At 38.0% G+C, this 20163-nt stretch overlaps 1 pseudogene; it reads right to left on the bottom strand.

The window, feature by feature from the left end:
* Positions 1-9194: 9194 nt before the first annotated feature.
* On the bottom strand, positions 9195-15505 carry LOC129269984 (xaa-Arg dipeptidase-like; annotated as a pseudogene).
* Between the last annotated feature and the right edge of the window lie 4658 nt (positions 15506-20163).

Here is a 20163-nt window from a genome sequence, read left to right as displayed (position 1 = left end):
GCTCCGCTACTTTGGCGGCAATATTTGGAGTTATCTGCTGCTTTTCCTTTTCTCCCTCGTCCAATTAATTGCCGCTTATTTAATGTTGAAAAGCGAAGGGGAAAAATATAGCACAAGTAAGGAACGCGCCGATTCGGATGGGTAATTTTCGTGGTAATGTTCATGTCTTTTTTTTTTTTGACAAGTCCAAAAGTCGGGGTGCGCCGTATACACGGAACTTTACGGTACTTTTTTTTCTAAATTAGATATATTTTTTTTGTCAAGTTTAAATTGATACGTACATGTATACATTTTTATATATTTCGATTTTGATTTACGTCATGTATGTTTTCATTTGTATTTGATAGATATGTTTTATATTTTACTGTTAGACGTACATTTTGCATCTGTTTGCCATTTTACAGTAATTTTGTTTCTAAATTAGATATATTTTTCTTTTCAGTTTAAATTGAAACGTACATGTACATCTTTTTACAGATATTTCAATTTTGATTTGCATTATGTATGTTTTCATTTGTATTTGATAGATATGTTTTATATTTTAGTGTTAGACATACATGTAGAATATACATAGATGTTTTGATTTAATGTTGTATAGATTTTGTTAGTAGGCCTATTTTATAAAGATCTTGTTAGCATTTCTTTTTTTTTGTTTGACAATAATGCATGTTATAGTCATGTATTGTAGAATCAGAATATATATTATGTCTTTAATTGTTTGCAATGTAGTGTATAAGAATTAATGCAATAAATTTTTAAATATATTTTGTTTATTTTTTATATGTTTTGAATAAAAGGGTCATTTCAAGTGAGAAACCATTGGAATATGGTATACCGCAAGGGTCAATTATCGGGCCTCAGTTGTTTACATACTACATCGGTAATATTGGGAACATCATCAGTTGGCACTCAATTCAGTATCATGTTTATGTCGATGACATTCAGATGTTCACCACTTTTGATCCTACCAAGCCTGGAGATGCAGCCTGCGCGTATTTTCGGATTTCAAAATGTTTGTCTGACATTCAATCGTGGTTTGTTGATAATAAATTGAAATTAAATTCCTGTAAAACAGAGTTCTTTGTTGCTGCATCTCCTGCATACCTAAATCGGTTCCTTGACCTTTCTTTTTCTTTTAATGACATAGATATTCCATTATCTTCAACCATTAAGGATTTAGGAGTTGTTTTTGATAGTGAAATGAAAATGACCGAACATGTAACATACTTGTGTCGCACTCTCAACTGGCAAATATATAATCTCAATCGCATTAGAAGTTTCCTGGATAAGGACACGTGTCATAATGTTGTTAGGGCTCTTGTGCTCTCCAGGCTCGACTATGGTGGTTGCTTGCTTGGGGGTATTAGTAAACAGGATCTTGGAAGACTTCAACGCCTTCAGAACAAATGTGCACGATTAATCTGTCAAAAACCAAAATGGTGTCATGCTACCCCTCTTCTAAATGAACTACATTGGCTACCTGTTTCTGATAGAATACATTATCGAATACTTGTTCAAACCTATAAATCTCTGTCAACCACACTACCTTCTTACATTTCTTCATTATTTCAGCAACAAAGATCTACATACTCTCTTTGTTCTGCAGCTGCTCCTTCCTATGTCATTCCAAAATCCAGAAAACAGGCAGGTTTCAACTCCTTTCAATCTCTTGCCCCCCCGTCTTTGGAACAAACTCCCTCCATCTCTTGCAAACCTCTCTTCTCTTGACCTCTTCAAAAAACATCTCAAAACACACTTATATAACCATAAACCTTAACCTGTCTTATGCAATCAACAGCGCTTTGTATCCTCTGGAAAAAGCGCTATATAAATCCAATTATTATTAATATATTTAAGGGAAAAAGATGTCAAGAGATTAATAAAACAAAGAAGTAGAAGAAGGGGAAATAAGGTATAAATGATGAAAGAGAGAGAGAGAGTAGGAGCAAAGAAAGAGAAGAAAAAGGCAGAAAGTGATCTTTAAATTATACAACAAAATAAAAATATATAGAAGGAAAGTAAAAGAGTGAGGTACAATGGAAGAGAAAAACGGAATGACAAACAGTTTAAGGTGAATAAAAGATTTAAAGATAAATTCCAGTTTTGGTAACGATCTAAAAATGACTTTTTACAGAATCTAATATAATGACCACCTAAGTGTCTGTTTGTATGAATAAAAAATATGTGCCAAAGGATTCTGGAAGAAATTGTGTGATTGCTGAGAAATAAGCAAAATAAGCGCGGATTCGGTCACTTCCGTCGGGTCTTTATTTTAGCAATAATAATACACTGTCCCACGTGTGCCTATCTGTGTTGGTGATCTTCAGTGTGAACATTTTTCAGCGTAGATTTCAAGATTTCACAAAGTTCAGTTTATGTAACTGTACCAGATCTAGATCCTCGATGATATACTGACAATTAAGCCTTGTTTTACAGACTTTCTCATGAAATCAGTGTTTACTGCAAATACTGGAATTTCTCTTTAAAACGAAAATGAGTAAAATAACGCGAGAGAGAGAGAGAGAGGGAGAAAAAAATAAACATAAAATTTTCATTTATTTGTTATTTTCTTTTCTCTCTATATCTCTTTTATTTTTTATATGCGTTTACTAGGGTGAAAGAAGTATAAACGAAGAGGGAAAAAAAATGAGAAGGTGAAATTAAGTATTTATAAGAACAAACAAAGAATATAATTGGAAATGAGAGGAAAAAGAAATAGCAACAGAAAATTTTGCGCCCCCTCCCTGAGTTAAAGGTCAAATTGTCCCCCTCTCCTGTGAACATGAAATTGGAACCACCATGTTTAAGGTCATTTTGTTGCCCCCTCCTTTTAGGATAATTTGGGACCCCTAAGTTTAAGGTCTATTTGGCGCCCCCTAGTTAGAACATCAATTTGCCCCCCCCCCCCCAGATTAAGGTCAGTTTGGCGCCCCCCGTTACAGGTCAATTTGGTGCCCCTCCTTCAAGGACAATTTGGCGCCCCCTAGGTCGAACATCAATTTGGCGCCCCTATGTTTATGGTCAGTTTGGCGCTCCCTAAAAGTTTAAGGTCAATTTGGCGCCCCCTAGGTGGAACATCAACCTGGCGCCCCCATGTTTAAGGTCAGTTTGGCGTCCTCTCCTTATAGGAAAATTTGACGCCCCCCCTGAAGAAAAGACCCAGACTGTCAAATACAAGCCTTTCAAAAATAGCAAAGATTACAGGTTTAATGTACCGGTATGTACCTAGAAATGGATGACTTCCACACATAAACTAGGTCCAATTGGATTAATGATAACATACTGAATGCCTATGTCATTACTTGCAAAGGAGATCAACATGTCCTTCAAACAGCACACTTTGCTGTTGATTGGAAAGTGTATCGATCTCCAGCGTCAGGTACCAGGAAGCAGTATCGCAAAGCTCAGCACCCTAAACACACTACACAATATCGGGTGACTATAGGAGCATGTACTTGATTTGCAGCACAGCTGATACTAGACAAAGATTCAACAGCTCAATGATGCTATGGATGTGCTATCCTTTGCTATCAGATCATAGTGTCTTGTATCAGCGCTGTGGATGAAGACGACACCAATGAATTGGCGATGACGCATGTTGAGGTGAAGTGGGACGTGCACACTATAGCGAAACTCAGCTTCAAGGTTGATTCCGGTGCAGAAGAAAATACCGTTCCTCTTAGATCGACGTTTGATCTCCTCATCGTTGTCTTTACTCCCTCAGTCTTGTGGCACCGGAACGCGTCTAGAACCAGCAGACTGCGTCGCTTGGTGAGACCCTAGTCATTTTACCAAATATGGACTCCTCAACTCTAAGTTCGTACACAATTCATGAGCAAGGCTCTTTGCATACAATGAGACCCCAGTTACACACTATGGGTCAGTGAGGCTCCCTTGTCATTTCAACTACTCTCCATGGCTATACGCCACATTCTTCATTGTAGACTCCAAGGTACCGGCAATGAGACCTGACATCATGGTGTAATTGATTGTTTAATGCTTTTGCGAATTTTTCAGCAAATGCACAATGTGAACCCCCTGGATTTTAATAGGAACCAGGTGAAACCCCTGGATTTTAACAGGAACCAGGTGAAACCCCCTGGATTTCAATAGGAACCAGGTGAAACCCCTGGATTTTAATAGAAACCAGGTGAAACCCCTGGATTTTCATAGGAACCAGGAGAAACCCCTGGATTTTAATAGGAACCAGGTGAAACCCCTGGATTTTAATAGTAACCAGGTGAAACCCCTGGATTTTCATAGGAACCAGGAGAAACCCCTGGATTTTAATACCCGGTGAAAACCCCTGGATTTCAAACGAAACTAGGTGAAACCCCTGGATTTTAATAAGAACCAGGTGAAACCCCTGGATTTCAAAGTTTCTAAGTCATTCAACTATATTTTGCTCTTATTAATTTTCAATTGTTTTTCTACGAATTTTAACATTATTAATTTGATTTATTTATCTAGGATTAATAAGATATTGCTGATTTTAGAAGTTAATTTCATAATTTCTCACGCTCATAAGCCCACCCTCCAGGAAAAGATTGAAAACTCTTAAGCTCGCTAGTCACGTGACTATACGTCATCAAGGGAATCTGGCAAACAACACGAAAAAGTTTTCGGCTATTGTGTTTTCGTATTGTAGCGCAGTATTGTGTTCTGTTGGTAAAGTTTTGTGATATTTGCGATAATATCAAAATGCCGGCGAGATGCATCGTCGGAGGTTGCAGCAACACTACAAAGGATGGGGTCAGCTTACATTTTTTCCCCCCAAAGATGAAAATTTACGCAGATTATGTGTCTCGAAAGTAAAGTTGACCCGAGCAAATTGGAGCGGCCCCAGTGACTGGAGCGTGGTGTGCAGTAGCCACTTCGAAGATGCCGATTTTGATGACAGGTTGCATGCTGCTTTTAGCATGAAGAGGACCCGGCGACTGAGGCCCGACGCTGTGCCTAAAATAAGGAGTGGGTCATCAATACCAGTAAAGAAGAGTGGGTCTCGAACAGCAGCGGACAAACAAAAGAAAATGAGGGTGAGCATATCTATTAGACTGGATTTACTGATTTCCTGATTTTGTCTTTCTTTGCTATTTTGGTCAGTCAGTCAGTTCAACGACGACGATGTTACACTAACACAGAATAGACTACACATCCCCAAAATAAGAAAATAAAATAATGAAATTGACGCGATTCTCACACTTTCCTCAAGAGTCCAGGCTCCACATTGGAAACAGATATTTGTTACATATTTCTTAATTTCTATGGCGATTTAGAAATCTAGGTAGACCTATTGTGAGTTGTATTCTAGACTAGTGCTGTGTAGAGGTACGGTAGGCTTAACGTTAGGTCTGTAGAAGTTTTCTGGTTTGTGGTTCATTTTTCAAGTATGGAAATATGCAAACCTTTTTTAACTGCATGGTGGCTCAGTGGTAGAGCACCTGCCTCATGAATGGGAGGTCATGGGTTCAATCCCTGACCGAGTCATTAAAAATGGGACCTCCTGCCTTCTTCTTGCTAGGCGCTCAGCATTTAGATTGGAGGTTTTTTATCACTGGCCATCACTTTATATCTAGTGCTATCCTATGTCTTATCTGGCAACTTTTCATACTTGTTTGAAATACTCTTGTTATCAATTTGTTTCAAGCATGATTACTGATTACCTTAACCTAAAAGAAAATAGTTATTGACCAAGGGTTATTGACAAGATTATCAAGTATGAGAAATTGCACTAGACTTTAAAGTAAAGCCACAGAAATAATTACAGATGGGTAAGTTAAAGTAATCCTAAAAAGTATTTTCAAAAATAGATTTTTTTTTGTTAAAACCGTTTGAAATTATGAATTACAACTAATAAAGACAGCCATATTCATAGTTTCCCTGAACTTGTTTTGACTTGAAAAAAATGCCTAAATGGACAAACGCACTTTCCTATACTAATACAGGTTGAGTTTTTTATCCCCCCAAAACCCTCAAATTTTAACTTTAATTTGTCATTACATGAAAAGTAAACAATTTTAAGCCAAATCGTTTGGAGGTTGACAATATCTACCAAAAACAAACACAGTAAGCTTAAAAAATAAAAAGTCATGGGTGAAAAATGGCACCCTCTAAAGACACTTTATAGTATTGCTTTAAGTGGACTTGGTAATCTTTCTAGTCCAGTTGTCCCAGCATATTGTATTCTATTTAAGACTCCTCTAAAGAAATGCAAGATAATCTATAGAATTCAGTGTCATATGATATTTTATGTTAAGACAAGTATCTAAGTTAGAAGCCAGGGAAATAGACTGTCTGGGAAAATGTCCAATGTTTTTGACAGAATTATCGCAGCCCAATGTCACACTTAGAAAAAGCAAGTAAAGTGCCTGGTTAAGTGAGCATTTTTCCTGAAGACTTTTCCACTTAGATGCTCGGGCTTAGATGCGTTGCTTTTTCTTCTTTATAGTGGACTTTTCCCCCAACTGTTTTACCATACAGTGAAGTACACTTCAAGCATTGAAAGTTGGTAACGGCATAATTTCATAAAGAGTACTGAGAAATGGTAGAGCAAAGTTGCTCTAGTATCATAACTGTTTCACTTCTATGTTACAACTACTGTGAAAATTGAATGTGTTTTTTTATGACTAATGATACCTCTTCATGATTTTGTTGTTAATTATTGGGTTGACTTGTACTGTCTCTGTTGTTTTCAAACTTGTTTCCTGTTCGGGCTTCTTAACATGTGCATTCACACTCTTCGGGACACAGATCATCTCCATGTACTTTAATTTCAATAACTTCAATGATGTGTATTTGATTGTGTAAACAGTAGTTGATTAAGAGCAGGGGGCTGGTGGTTATTCGAGAGGTAATTCTTTGTAACAGAGATGTAAATTTTTGGGATATTTCTGTACATTGCGAGTTTGCCATCAATTTCAGTGTTTTCAGGAATTGTCTTCCTGTATGGATGTTTTGGTTTGGTGCTTTTTGAGGACATTTTTTCATGCATTTCAGGAGTTTTTTTAGTGACTTACATCTCTGCTGTGTGTCTTTTTCCTCCCACCAGTCCCAAGTACAGGGAAAGAGAAAAACAAAACACATTTTTGAATGGAAATTGAAAGTTATTTGTTGGATACATTCTTAAACCAACCCTTAAACATGGGCCCCTTTTTTAATGAAATTCCCTAATAATGGGTACCTTTTTTAGCCAAAACGACCCTAAACATGGGTATGGGTTTTGAGCCTTCAGTCGCACACCCCCTTCCAAACCAAATCTAAGTCCCCCCCCCCCCCGGTGCAGATTGATTTCCAGCTCAAGTTACCGTCCTAGATTTCTCCTGTCGCATATCAAAAGCACGTTATTGACTTGGACAAGATCAAACTCCTGTTCATCAATGAAGAAGTTGGCCTCGTTACTGGTAGTGCCAAACCAGAGGCCTCACTGTTAAAGAACCACAGGAGAGGAGGGAAGAAAAAGCCTTTTCTGATTGTTCCCTACTAAAATAAATGGTTCTAGGCACTATTTATCGGTAAGGAAGAACAAGCAGAAGGAAGGGTCTTCAATGTATCCTTGAAATGCAAGCTCAATGAGATAGAGGATATTAAATTCCTCTCATCCTCTGATCTTGGTGGCCAAACTGCACGTTCGCGACAAAAATCTTCCATGAGCAAACCCAGTGACATAATCTATAAACCAATATAATTAGGTACTAAGAAGGAAGAAGAAATAGAAGTCAACAGCTGTCAACTCACTGGTACTACCACAAAATTGCAGGTACATGTGAAAGAAACGACTTTCCATTTGGTAAACAAGTCACACATATTTTTCCTGAATTCATCACCAATATAACATCTCTGTAAATAACCAAAAAATAACTTCCACTAATAGATTTCATCATTGCATAGGTAAATATAGCACTTTGTAAACATTTGTTTGCTTTTTATACCACTCAGAACTTGTATAACAAAAGTTACTAATGGCAGTCATCTTAAGTCTACCAGAAAGCTTCCGTTGGAAGCTTAACGTTGGGGCCCTGAAGGAAAACCCGTCTTGAACCCGGACCGGGAGGTTTAGCAAAAAATATTTCTGGGTCCTGGATCGGCCCGGAAGTCGGAGCCACCGCACAACACCGCCGCTGCAGCCGCTTTAGAAGCCTGGTCTCGCTAGGGTTACGCTAGGCCCTAATGAATTTTCATATCCTGCGATGTCAGCGAACTAATTTAACCTAAATTTTTATCAGAGTCAATTCCCAAGTACCAATCTCATTTCAACCTCATGAGCATCAGGAACAGCTTTATTTCGGCTTCGGTCTTGATTTCATCGTTCGAATTCTCAGATTTAGGGTCTCACTCTGCCGTATATTCTTAAGGATATGAGCAGAAATTAGCGATTACAAGCGGCAAACACGAAGCGAAGTCAACAGTGTTGCTGCCCTCTACGTTCATTTGGCGAAATTTGACTAAGAATTTGAACGAAGACGTCGCGATTGAAGCCAAAATAAGGTCGTTTTTGTTGCTCTATGAGGCTGAAATTCATGTTAAGGATCAATTAAGTTAGATTATCTGGAGTAAATATGAACTCAGTTCACACATGGAGGTAAATAGTTACATTATCTCGCTGTTTATTTGGTATTTTTCCAAGACTTATTATTGATCTCTGCTGTTTTAGCTCTCAACCCAGACTGGTTCGACCCAGCGGAAATCCCCCAAATCCCCGGGTTCCGAGTTCCAGCCTAGCCCGGCTCCCAGCATTAAGGAAGCTGGTGTTGGATTCCCATCAGTACAAGTCTTGACCATGCCCTTGCATGTATAACTAAATTGCACGTATGCCCAAACGCAGAGACTTTCCATTTGAGCAACAACACATGCATATTTTTCTGAGTTCATCATCGATAGAACATCTCTGTAAATAATTCAAAAATATATTTTCCATTAAATGATATATTAGAATTACATCTATGGCAGTAAATATGGCATAAACACTTTGTAAACATTCATTTGCTTTTTATACCACTCAGAACTTCCATAACAATTAAGGTTACTTGATGCCCCTAGTAGTCTTCTGGAACTCTTTCCAGGTGATCTGCAGAACGATGTTGCTTCATCTATCAGTTCAGTGTTGACCATGGCCTTAGCTGGAATCAGGGTAGGTGTGTGACTCCTAGCGATGCTATGTGAGGCCAGTGACAGTCTTCTGGAACTCTTCCTGTGCAGTATTCAGTAGGTTAGTATCAGGGTCTATCACATCGATACCCGTCATGGCTATGGCTTGGATCAGGGTGGGTGTGTGACTCCTAGCGATGCTATGTGAGGCCAGTGACAGTCTTCTGGAACTCTTCCTGTGCAGTCTTCAGTAGGTTAGTATCGGGGTCTATCACATGGATACCAGTCATGGCTATGGCTTTGGCTTGGATCAGGGTGGGTGTTTGTGCTCCAGGCAGGCCTGTAATTAAACAAAACACATCCATCAATACTCAAGTTTAATCCCTGCCTTGGTACATATGAATCAACAATCAAGAAATGATTTGATGACTACTACAGGGCATTGTTCTACCAACAGCTGTTTAACATGAAATTCCTCCAAACCATAGCTATTGTATATCAAGGTATAATTTACCTCACATTTTTTTTCTCATTACAATCAAGATTCAAGATAACCAGTAGGCTTTCTGTTGTATATTTTCCACCATTATGTTGTTTTCCGCATAATACATTAAAACAAACAAACAAGATAGAATATACTTAAAATCCTTTAGAGCCCTTTTTTGTTTAAAACAGGAATGGATTCAACATCGCATAAGTTTGCCGCTCTTTGAGACGTTAATCTTGTGATATGAATGCATACGGTGATCAAAGCAACCGACCGGCATAAAACTTAGTCATAAAACCAATCACCGAACCAGGCCTATGGCTCAGCAGAAGTTACATACCTGCCCATTTGGTGAAGCCGGGTGTGTGAGTAGCTGCCTCAGTTGGAATGCCAAACTTGGGATGTATGCTTGGAAGGACGTAGGACACGTTACCCATGTCAGTAGAACCACCTTTCTCTCTTCTCCTCTCAGAGGGGTAGCTGAAACCCAAGCTTTCTGCGTGTCTCTCAAAGGAGAATGATAAGGCATCGTTGTGAATCACATTATCGTAGTTGCAACCTCGTTTAAACTTGACCTAGACAAGAGAGAAATAGTTGGAGAGGAAAACTGAATAAAGGGGCAATCTACTTCTACTCAAGTCAATGATAATCCTCAACTTCAAGTCAGGGACCACATACGAAGGATGGGGAATGCACATGATATTAACTGATTCTTGCTTGAGTCTTGACTGTTGAAGTAATTAGTTGCTTAAGGTTTAAACTTGTGGATATTTGGCTGATTGGGTGGTGGGGGGGGGGCGGGGCAACGAGGAATGGTTCATGATGATACATCGTATGTCAGAGTTTACTAAACCATTGGTGTGGTAGAGTAAAATGAAATACACATTGTCATTTACACAAAATAATGTTCTGATCATAAGAACAATCTTCATTTACCGCAACTTCACAAACGCAATCACACCATGACCTTATATGTTTGTCAATGGGTCAACAAATATTTGGCTCAAAGTATTCAAATCATATCATATTTAATCCACCAGGAGTGAATCTGCAGTTGTGCATTCAACCTTGAAAGTGGGTGGGTTAAAGCTGGCAAACACTGGTTATGTCATCAATCCCTCTGTTCATTTGCACTCATTCACAAACAAATAAAACCTTGCACAACTAACACATGCAAAGGATTGGACTCCTTCTCCAACTGTTTCTGAGGCCTTATCACTAGGCCAAAGTGATTTCTAATGAATTGTCAAATTAGATATATGTAACACCCACCAGAATTTGCAAATTTTCAATCAGGAGCTCTGTCATACCTCACACCCTGTTGCTACTGCTGCACCTCGGGCGCACCCAACGATCTTCTCTTTGAGGACACCAAGTTGCTTACTATCAGGAGCTCTCAGATAGTACAGGAGTTCTGCTTCCTCTGGAATGATGTTTGGCTTGGCACCACCATTGGTGAAGATACCTGAATCACAGATATTAAGAAGTGAATGATGTTTGACTCGGGTAAATTAACAAAAGTCAACGCCTCATCTTTTAGCAGGATTTCTGCTCTAAAAACTTTCCCTGCATTTCCAAATGTTTTCCTGTGATGAGAATTTCCTGGCTGTTATAAAAATTTGTTTACATGAGAGTTGACTTTGCACCATTATTTGGATAAATTGCTGAATTAAGTGACTAAGAGTCAAGATAAGATAACCAATGATATAAGAAATATGAATGTAAAGATATCTAAGCTTTCTCCTGAAGACGACAAGAACACACTTGTCGAAACGTCAAGTTTGGGTTGTCCTTTTCAGGACCAACACTTGCCCAAGAAAGATACATGGTGTTCAGTGAAACCTACTACACTATTCTTCTTCACCATGGAAACCTTCAGAAATTACATATCTAAGCTTCTCATTATTCTGAAATGAGGATGCATAAATAAACATCAGAGATCCTTAGCAATCCAATTGTAAACTTTTAAAGTTTTAGTTACTGAGACTGTCCTTGCTACTTATCTACATATGACTGGTCTGCAATTCAATGAGCTGTGTGTATATGAGATTAATTTCCTAAAATGCATATACCAATTGGTCCTAGGGTTGTTCCAGGAAGTATTGCAATTACATACACCTAAAAAATCAAACATAACTTGAGTTTCAACCAATCATCAGGAGCATTCACGTGGATATTGTGTTTGATATTCGGTTGCATTTCAATGCGAATCTCTCTGCACAGAGCCCAAGAGATCTCATATCAGAGGCAATTTGAGCAGGCACAATAAATTGTACTTTTGTCAATTCTGTGATTTTGTCCCCCAAATTTTGCTCATACACAGAACTTCTACAATTTACTTACCGTGAACTCTCCATTCCGGTCTAAACTGTTGCCTCATGACCGATATATTACTGTAGCACATGACAGCTGCATCTAGGGCATTTAAACCTCTCCAAGGAGCAGCAGACGCATGGGAAGCTAGGCCAGTGTAGTGTATTGTTAACCTTCAAGGTAAGAAAAAAAGGATATCAATTAGAATTGATAAAAGTCTAAAAGTCATTCAAAATGACCACTTTCCTAAATGCCAAAAATTGTTTCTAAATGGCAGAAAATATGTTTAATAGTCTGAATTCAGACTTTAGACTGAAAATTGGCATACCTGTGAAAAATGACCATGGCGTTGAGGTTCTGAATGTCGCCTTTTAAGTCATGGCGTTTCTTTCCTTTAGTAAGAAAATAGTAGAGAATACACCTCTACTGAAGTGATGTTGTCCATAGTCATAACTAGTCCATGCCCACTCGGGTAAGCCACAGAGAGAGAGAACAAGGCACCTTAGAACCCCAATTGCTAATTTGTAGGGAAATACGGGGAAGTGAGTTGGACACCCAATGTTATTGCCTTCCCGCTGCTTGTGCTAATGTGAGGGCTGGACTTTTCCATTCTACTGTACAGCCACATGAGCTCTGTATACAAATCACCTTGTGATAAATGATATCATAAATCACTTTATACATTTTCATCAAGTTTTCTTAGAACACTTTCTGTTTTTTAAACATAATCAGGAGGGTGTTTCATAAGCTATTCGTTAGTTACGAGTGACCCTTTCTTCGGAACTAAATCAACACCAATTAAAATCTTATATTTGTCATTCAACACAAGAAAGTATCACCAATCACTCATTAAGTTGTTCATAACTTAGCAACAGCTTTATCAAAAACCCACCAGGATACAGTATCCTGATATTGAAAAATTTTGAAAATGTGAAATGTAACAGCTTCATGATCATCTTATTTAGAACTAGTAGATGATATAATCTTTGTGGAAAGCACTTAATCTTTCTTACTCTAGCATTGACAAGTGTAGAGGTTGTGGTACTGTGTAAGCATATGGATGTGCCATCATAGCTACGTCCATATCCTTGAAGGCTCCAGCGTTAATCAGGTCTATCTTTCCTCCTGCTCCTTCTTCTGCTGGCGTACCAAGCACCGTCACCTGAAAGTGTGAAAATTTGTGTATTCATATCAAGGATATTATTATAATTATCATCATTATGCTGTGTGTCAAGAAGGAATATCAAGAACTTTGTAAACTATGACTGGAAGAGCATATGTCCAATGGCATTTAGTTTTTTATAGTGTCTTGACGTTCCTACAAACTTATTGTACAATCTATATAATAAAGATTGAGTCGGATTGTCAAGTTGGATGAAAGTGTGTAGCACTATGTAATTTCTTTTGACATATGCTGCATTGATCGCTGTTTAGTGATTAATCAGGGAATAATTTTGCTTTACAAATTTGAATAGCAATTTTGGTCATAAAAGAAAAGCTCTCAACTAAGTAATGTACAGTCCTATGTAAAAATATGTCATACAAAAGACTTTATGCAGAATGTGGAGCAAATTGCGATGCAATACCAGGAAAATGATTTCCTATTTATGTCTGCCTGATCAACAGAATAACAGAACCAAGGTTCACCTCAGGTCATAGAGACTAAAATCAGCTTTATTATTTATTGATCCAATAAACACCTCTTGACAACCATACAAGAAACACCTCCTTACAATTATAAACAGAGGACTTTTCGTAAAAAAAGATATAAGCTTACCCTGCCAACCAGAGAGTCATCAAGCTCTAACGCAGCTTTGATCCCTAGACCTGCACCTGCTCCACATTCAGCTATCAGGTTATGGCCGCAGGCATGGCCAATTTCAGGAAGAGCATCGTATTCACAGATCACACAAACATGGACGCCAGTATCAGATCCATATGTAGCCTTGAATGCAGTCTCAAGGTGATAATTTCTTGTAACCTAATGTAGGGTTTGAAAATAAACACCTACTATTGTAAGGGAGGCTTGATTGTCGATGAGAGGAAATTAATAATAGTACAACAGCAACTCAACAGGAACATCACATCATCTAATATAACATGAATATAATGGAGACGAAGAACAAATTAAATGAAGAGGGTCATGTCTGTGTGACTGTGTCTATCTATATCTCCATTAAAAATATGTCTTCTTATACACTTGGCCTTCCCGGCCCACATCAAAATAGTGGATTTGAAGAGCACAAATAATGTTTAATTAACAAATTAGAACTGAAAGAAAAAAAAATTGGCCTAAATGTAGACTTCGTTCACTTTAGTTAACAAACTGAGAGCTTGTCTAGTTCCTAAATTTTTTTGGAAAATTGTTTTCTCATGCTCATTCATGCTTCTCAATGGTATTGTTTATGAATTCACTATTTTTATGCATGCCTTGTGCAATTGAAGCAAAATAGAATTTATCATTGACTATCAGATTTATTAAGTTCATCATGCATTGGTACAAAATGGCAATCCATCTCCTCCCTCCCCCATAAAAGAGATGGTGGTCATACTTCTGGTTCCCAATTTCATTCTAATTTCACAAATTTTTATACTTTCCCTTCCATTCATCACTATTTAAATTGAAAAAAAAATAGAATGAAAAGAAGAAATGCGAAACTCAAACCATCTATCCATGATGGAATTGAAACCATTTCTTAGCAACAGACTCCATTTTTAATAAAACTTATAACAGAATCTGTTTGAAAAAATATGAAAATATAAAAACTCAACTGTTTGTAAACAGTATGGATGTTCCCTCCACAATTAAAAAGTGTTTCTCCATTCTTCTTCCTAGTTTCAATCTCCTCCTTTAACTCCATCACCTACAATAATATTGGCCCAATCAAAAAGCTTTGAAAATGATTTTAAAATAAATAAAATAGTTTAAAAATTTTAAGAAGAATAAATTGTTTTTATCATTAACCTGCCTGACCAATACGATTTCCCTTGGACTCTTAGCCTGTATTCTGAAGTCAGGTTTAACTTAGACCACAGTCTAACTCTGTGCTAAAATTATAGAGCCAAAAATTCTGTTTATATTGCATATTTCATATGTTTACCTTTCTGTTTCCTTTCATAATGAAGAAAAATACTTCAGTTATCATTTACAGACAATTTGGGTGTCATAATGAGTTAATAAATTTGATGTGCACTCTTAGGGATTTGTACCCCAATTGGCTCTCCATATAGTTAAACCAAAACTTTAAACCAGGGTTTGATTTAAACCCGAGTTCAGAATACGGGCCTCAGTCTACAGCGATTTCGTGTAATGTCAGATATCTAACAAGTATCTTTTTCTCTCTGTTATAGGCCTGACAGAGACACTGCGTACGTTCCCTACCTCCGAAAAAACATATCTTACCTCAAAACCTTCCTTTTCTAGGTAATCGGTGAGAATCTTGTGAGCATGATGTTCATTGTAACCAAGCTCGATCAGGATGGGACCAGATCTCTTGACTGATTTTATTTAGATCTGAGGCTGATTCATCTATCTTGGCCTGTGCAGCGAGCTTTCTATTGTTCCAATTCGACATGGTAACCAGACTCCAGAGGAAGAAGAGAGTCCAAATGATATACAATAGCGCTAGAACCCCAAAAGCAGTAAAAACAAGAAAAAAATTACCTAATCAAGTCTGCATGAAGAGCCAAACAAATCCCAGATCGACTCTCCCTTAACAACTGTCTTGACGAAGAGTGAAGAGTAGATAAAGACAGATAATGAGATTTAATTAAATAGATTCTCACTTGTAATCTGTCTTTAGTTTAATCTACTCGTGAAAATGGAAACCAGCTACGGAAAATTCTCCAGAATTGTACACCCTGGTTTCCATTTTCAAGAAGAGATATAGTACCAGTATATTATCAAAATAATTTATCCCCTTATAATATATCTTGTTTGTGATTTATTTATTTAGAGAATCGATTTTGTAATCATTTTTTTAAAACTTTGTGAGTGATCTTGAAGAGCAGGGAATGTGAGGTAGATGGATTAATAACAAAATTATAATTCCACATTTGACTAATTAAACCCTTATGTGGAATTTTCAATGTCAACTGAAAACTTGACCACCCTCGGAAATCTGAGCCCAATTAATTTCGCACAAGGAAAGAAGGAACCAGTTAAGAGCTTTGCATCGTAAACATAGAATTTTACATAAATATCTAAAACGAGGTATCTTTACATGTTTGAAAGGAGGTAGATTCAATTTGGTGACCACTTCCTAAAATCACAGAATGGCCTAGTTACCAAAGTCAAAGTCTCACCTCAGTCACATTTGCTCTAACATTACACTGTAATTTACAGCAGCCGTACGGGGAGTCGAAAACAGTAGTTTTATTAATTTTTATTCAAACCACCTCTAGATAGATCTAGACTCTATGAACTAGATCTATTATGTTAAAACAGCTGTTTTCGACTCGCCATATGGCCGCCGTAGAGCAAATTGCTGAGCCTCTGAGGTATTAGTCTTAAAGTTAGACTTAAATAATTTTAGACTGGGAGTAATGTTAAGAAAGCAAAAAAGAAAAGGACAAGTCAACAGATTCTGCCTCATTCTTCTTCTTCTTCTCTATAAGTACAGGCCACCGTCTGGCGTATTGCGGCACATTCGCATGATCATACTTCATAGCAAATTCAAAAAAGAGCTTGTAGAATCATGTTGGGCCCAAACTACACAGATTATGCCAGTGCTTGCCTATCATGTGAAATTCCTACTCTGGAATACAGAAGGGAGAAACTCAGCCTGGATTTCGCAATGTCTTTAACCAAACATCCAACATTCAGTACCTGGTTACCTCCTCCAAAAAACTTAACCATCAATCTCCGACATACTCCTAGATATCAGCAATACAAATGTAAGACAAATCGATTTCGCAATAGCCCCATACCATATTTCATAGATCTCCTGAATAAAGACATGCCCAATCATTAATCAATAAACCCATTGCTCATTTGAAAGCAATACAAATACAATACCAGCCTACTTGCAATATCAAGTTTTTTCATGAATGAGGAAATCAACTGTTTTATTAATATCCATGTATTTTTATTGATCTTTTGCAGCTTACTTATTTGTTTTTATATTCTTATCTTAATTTACCTTTTCCTCATTATCTTATGTACATGTATATAAATTTTCATTGCCTGAGTATTCTTGCCTATACACATATTTCTCATGTCAGTTTTTACAAAGGTTACTGCTTTTTAATGTTTGAAATATGTAATGAGTCTTTTAAATGTTTTTACTTTGTATACATGAGTCATGACCAATTCAGCCATTTGGCTGCGACTCATGTTTTTAATAAAACCTTGAATTGAATTGAATAGGCCTAGTTGCTTTGGCCCCGCTTTGGCTTTGCTTAGGCCGTCTGTCACTGTGAGATGATGATTCAACACTTGTGAGGAATTTCAATTTTAATGAAACACAATTAAAAAAAGATCTCCCTGCCCTCAATTTGTCCCTCTTTCAATTCACACAGACACAGTCACAGCTGCACAGCCACACACAGAGAACGCGTTACGATATAAAATAAATACGAATAACTTTTTAAAATTGACGTTATACCGGTACTCAGACCCACTTTAGTTTTCCAATTAATCTAACTACCGTACGGTACCGTAAGGGCACTAGTATTCAACCCGTTTGGAGAGTTTCCTCAAATATATAGAAATATAGAATTTACCTGAAATTCAGACCCGTTTTATTTCCAAGAGCAAATGCTGGTTATTCTTTTTCCGTTATTTTTTTCTTCAACCAGTTGACTGTGTGCGCGGGCGATCGAATTATACGGCGACGGTTTTTGGTACTAGTATTCAACCCATCGGTACTAGTATTCAACCTAGCGATGAAAGATGGCCCTGTCTCTCAATCTGCCCTTGTCCCATCCGACTATGGACTAGACCATTTGAGATGAGACCAAACAGGGAATTAATCAAAGCCAGAAATTTACATAGATCTAGATCTAATTTAGCAATCTAAACCCTTTTGAGATTTGCTATCAATCCTCACTAGGTTGAATACTAGTACCATTCAGTGCAAAAGGCCATCGCCGCATAATTCGATCCTCCGCGCATACAGTCGACAGATTGACAAAGAAAATATCGACAACAGATTACCCTGGAAATAACAAAGGTGTGAAATTAAGATGAATTCCCTATTTCTAAATATTTTGGGGAATATGTCAAAATCTTTGAATTATGCCGGGTTGAATACTAGTACCCATACGGTATGTAATCTCGAGACAAATACGATACCTGCTAATATTAAACAAATATATCGGGCTTTGAGAAAGTATAGTGGAATTATTTATCCGAGGTTGGTCTGGCAATTACTATTTTTTCCCGAGGGGCGAAGCCCCGAGGGAAATATAGTAGTTTTGCCAGTCCAACCGAGGATTAATAATTCCCACTATGCTTTCGAATGAAACGCCTGATATATTTGCTTTATATCCTACTTTTAATAATTTATATCCAAAATCAAAATCTATGCGCTGAGCATGCAAAGTCCTGTTGAATTACCTACTTTTCTCCGAGCCACCGCGCCCAGCGGAACGCAGATTAGTGTCTGCGCTGACGCATCGCGCTGGACTTGCGCGCCCGGGAGAGAGAGAGCGCGCAAGCCGGTGCGCCGAGATATCCAGTTTTGTGAAATAATGACGTCAGAATATTGGTATATCCAAAAATATATCGAGGTCTGACGTCACGCAACATCATAGTTGAAATATATTCGGTCACATGATGCTACTTGAACCAATCACTATACAGGATTTACTCTATGTAGGATATAATCTCAGATATGCCTGCTTATATCCGCTGATGGCAGTCAGAAATATATCATGCGAGTTCAGAACCGTTCAGCTCCAAGTTATATGCTCGCGGGGAGTTTAGCAGAGAGCATGTAAACACATGCATGTCGCGCCGATGGGCTAGACGGCTAGACCGGCGTGGCCGTTTCCATCCGGGCGGCCCGGGCTGGGGAGACTGGGCCTGATAGGCGAATGATGGAGTTCCGCGGGTGAAGGAAAGAGGGCGTGTCTGAATGGGCGTGGCTTGGGTGCAGTGACGCGATAAGCGATGAACAAAAGTAAATGAATAAAGTAAATGTGTATCAAATTAACAAGGGTACCACGACAAATTCCATGCAGTCAAAATGAACAAGATCTGCAGTGGCGTAATGAGGGGGTAGGCTAGTTGCCCCCTCCCTCGGGGGGTTTCACCGGGATAAACATTTTAAAAAAGAAAAAAAGAGAGGAAGGGGAGCATGCAGGAGCGGTTTAAGGGGGGGGGGGGGGGCATTGGGGACTGAAGCCCCCCCCCCCCCAATCGCTCAAGCACACACCCCCCAAAAAAAAATATAAATCGACCACAAAATAAAAAAATAGATACATATGTAGGCCTTAAAATCAAAGTTTTTTTACTGTTCAAATTCGATTTTTTTTTTCTCGCTCGGTCGCTCAACGCTCCCTCACAAAAACACATGCATCGAAATGCAGAAAACATGCTCTCTTTAAGCCTTTAAGGACGTTATATGTTTGTGTATTACATCCCTATATACCCACCACGAATATAACAATAGGCCTACTGAAGTTTTAACTCTAAACCTGTCCGTGTTTTGTCAAGCCGAATTTTAATTTGTCATTCTTTTTAGGATTTTTTTTAAAGAAATGGCTCTGTCGCTACATAATTTATTCCCTGATTGAGGCTAAACTTATTGAATAAATAATTTAGAGTCAAGAGTGTTGATCCATGTTTCAGATGGCGAGAGGGGGTAGGTAAAGACAATGTCCAAAATTTTCGGCGCGCTCTGCGCCAAATTATAATGCAGAATTTTGCACGTGAAGCACACTGAACAAAAAATATGTTTAATAGTATTTTTATGTCAAGTTTGATGGTTTTATAGAGCTTTCAGATGTTTTTTTTTTCAAACACATTTTGCAATGGATTCATTTTTTTTTCATTTTGTTGTCATTGGGCAGGGCAAATCGATGTTTGCCGCATCCCTAATATTCTCATGGCGATAGTCCCCGCCCCATGTTAGAAGCAACATAAAGAATGGTTTGACTGTATTCTCATATTGTGTATAGACTTTTGTGTTATACAGGGCAGTGATCACTGGGTCGTATTCTTTTGCAGCGTTTATGTTGAGTATCCCATAGTAATTTAACGATGTTGCAGATTTACATTTATTTGGAAGATAAAGTGCATAAATGCAAGATTTCACTTCAAACAAACAAACCCA

The sequence above is a fragment of the Lytechinus pictus genome, chromosome 10 (genome assembly GCF_037042905.1).
Source record: "Lytechinus pictus isolate F3 Inbred chromosome 10, Lp3.0, whole genome shotgun sequence".
In the NCBI taxonomy this organism is placed as follows: Eukaryota; Metazoa; Echinodermata; class Echinoidea; order Temnopleuroida; family Toxopneustidae; genus Lytechinus; species Lytechinus pictus.
This window is presented reverse-complemented; position numbering and strand designations above follow the sequence as displayed.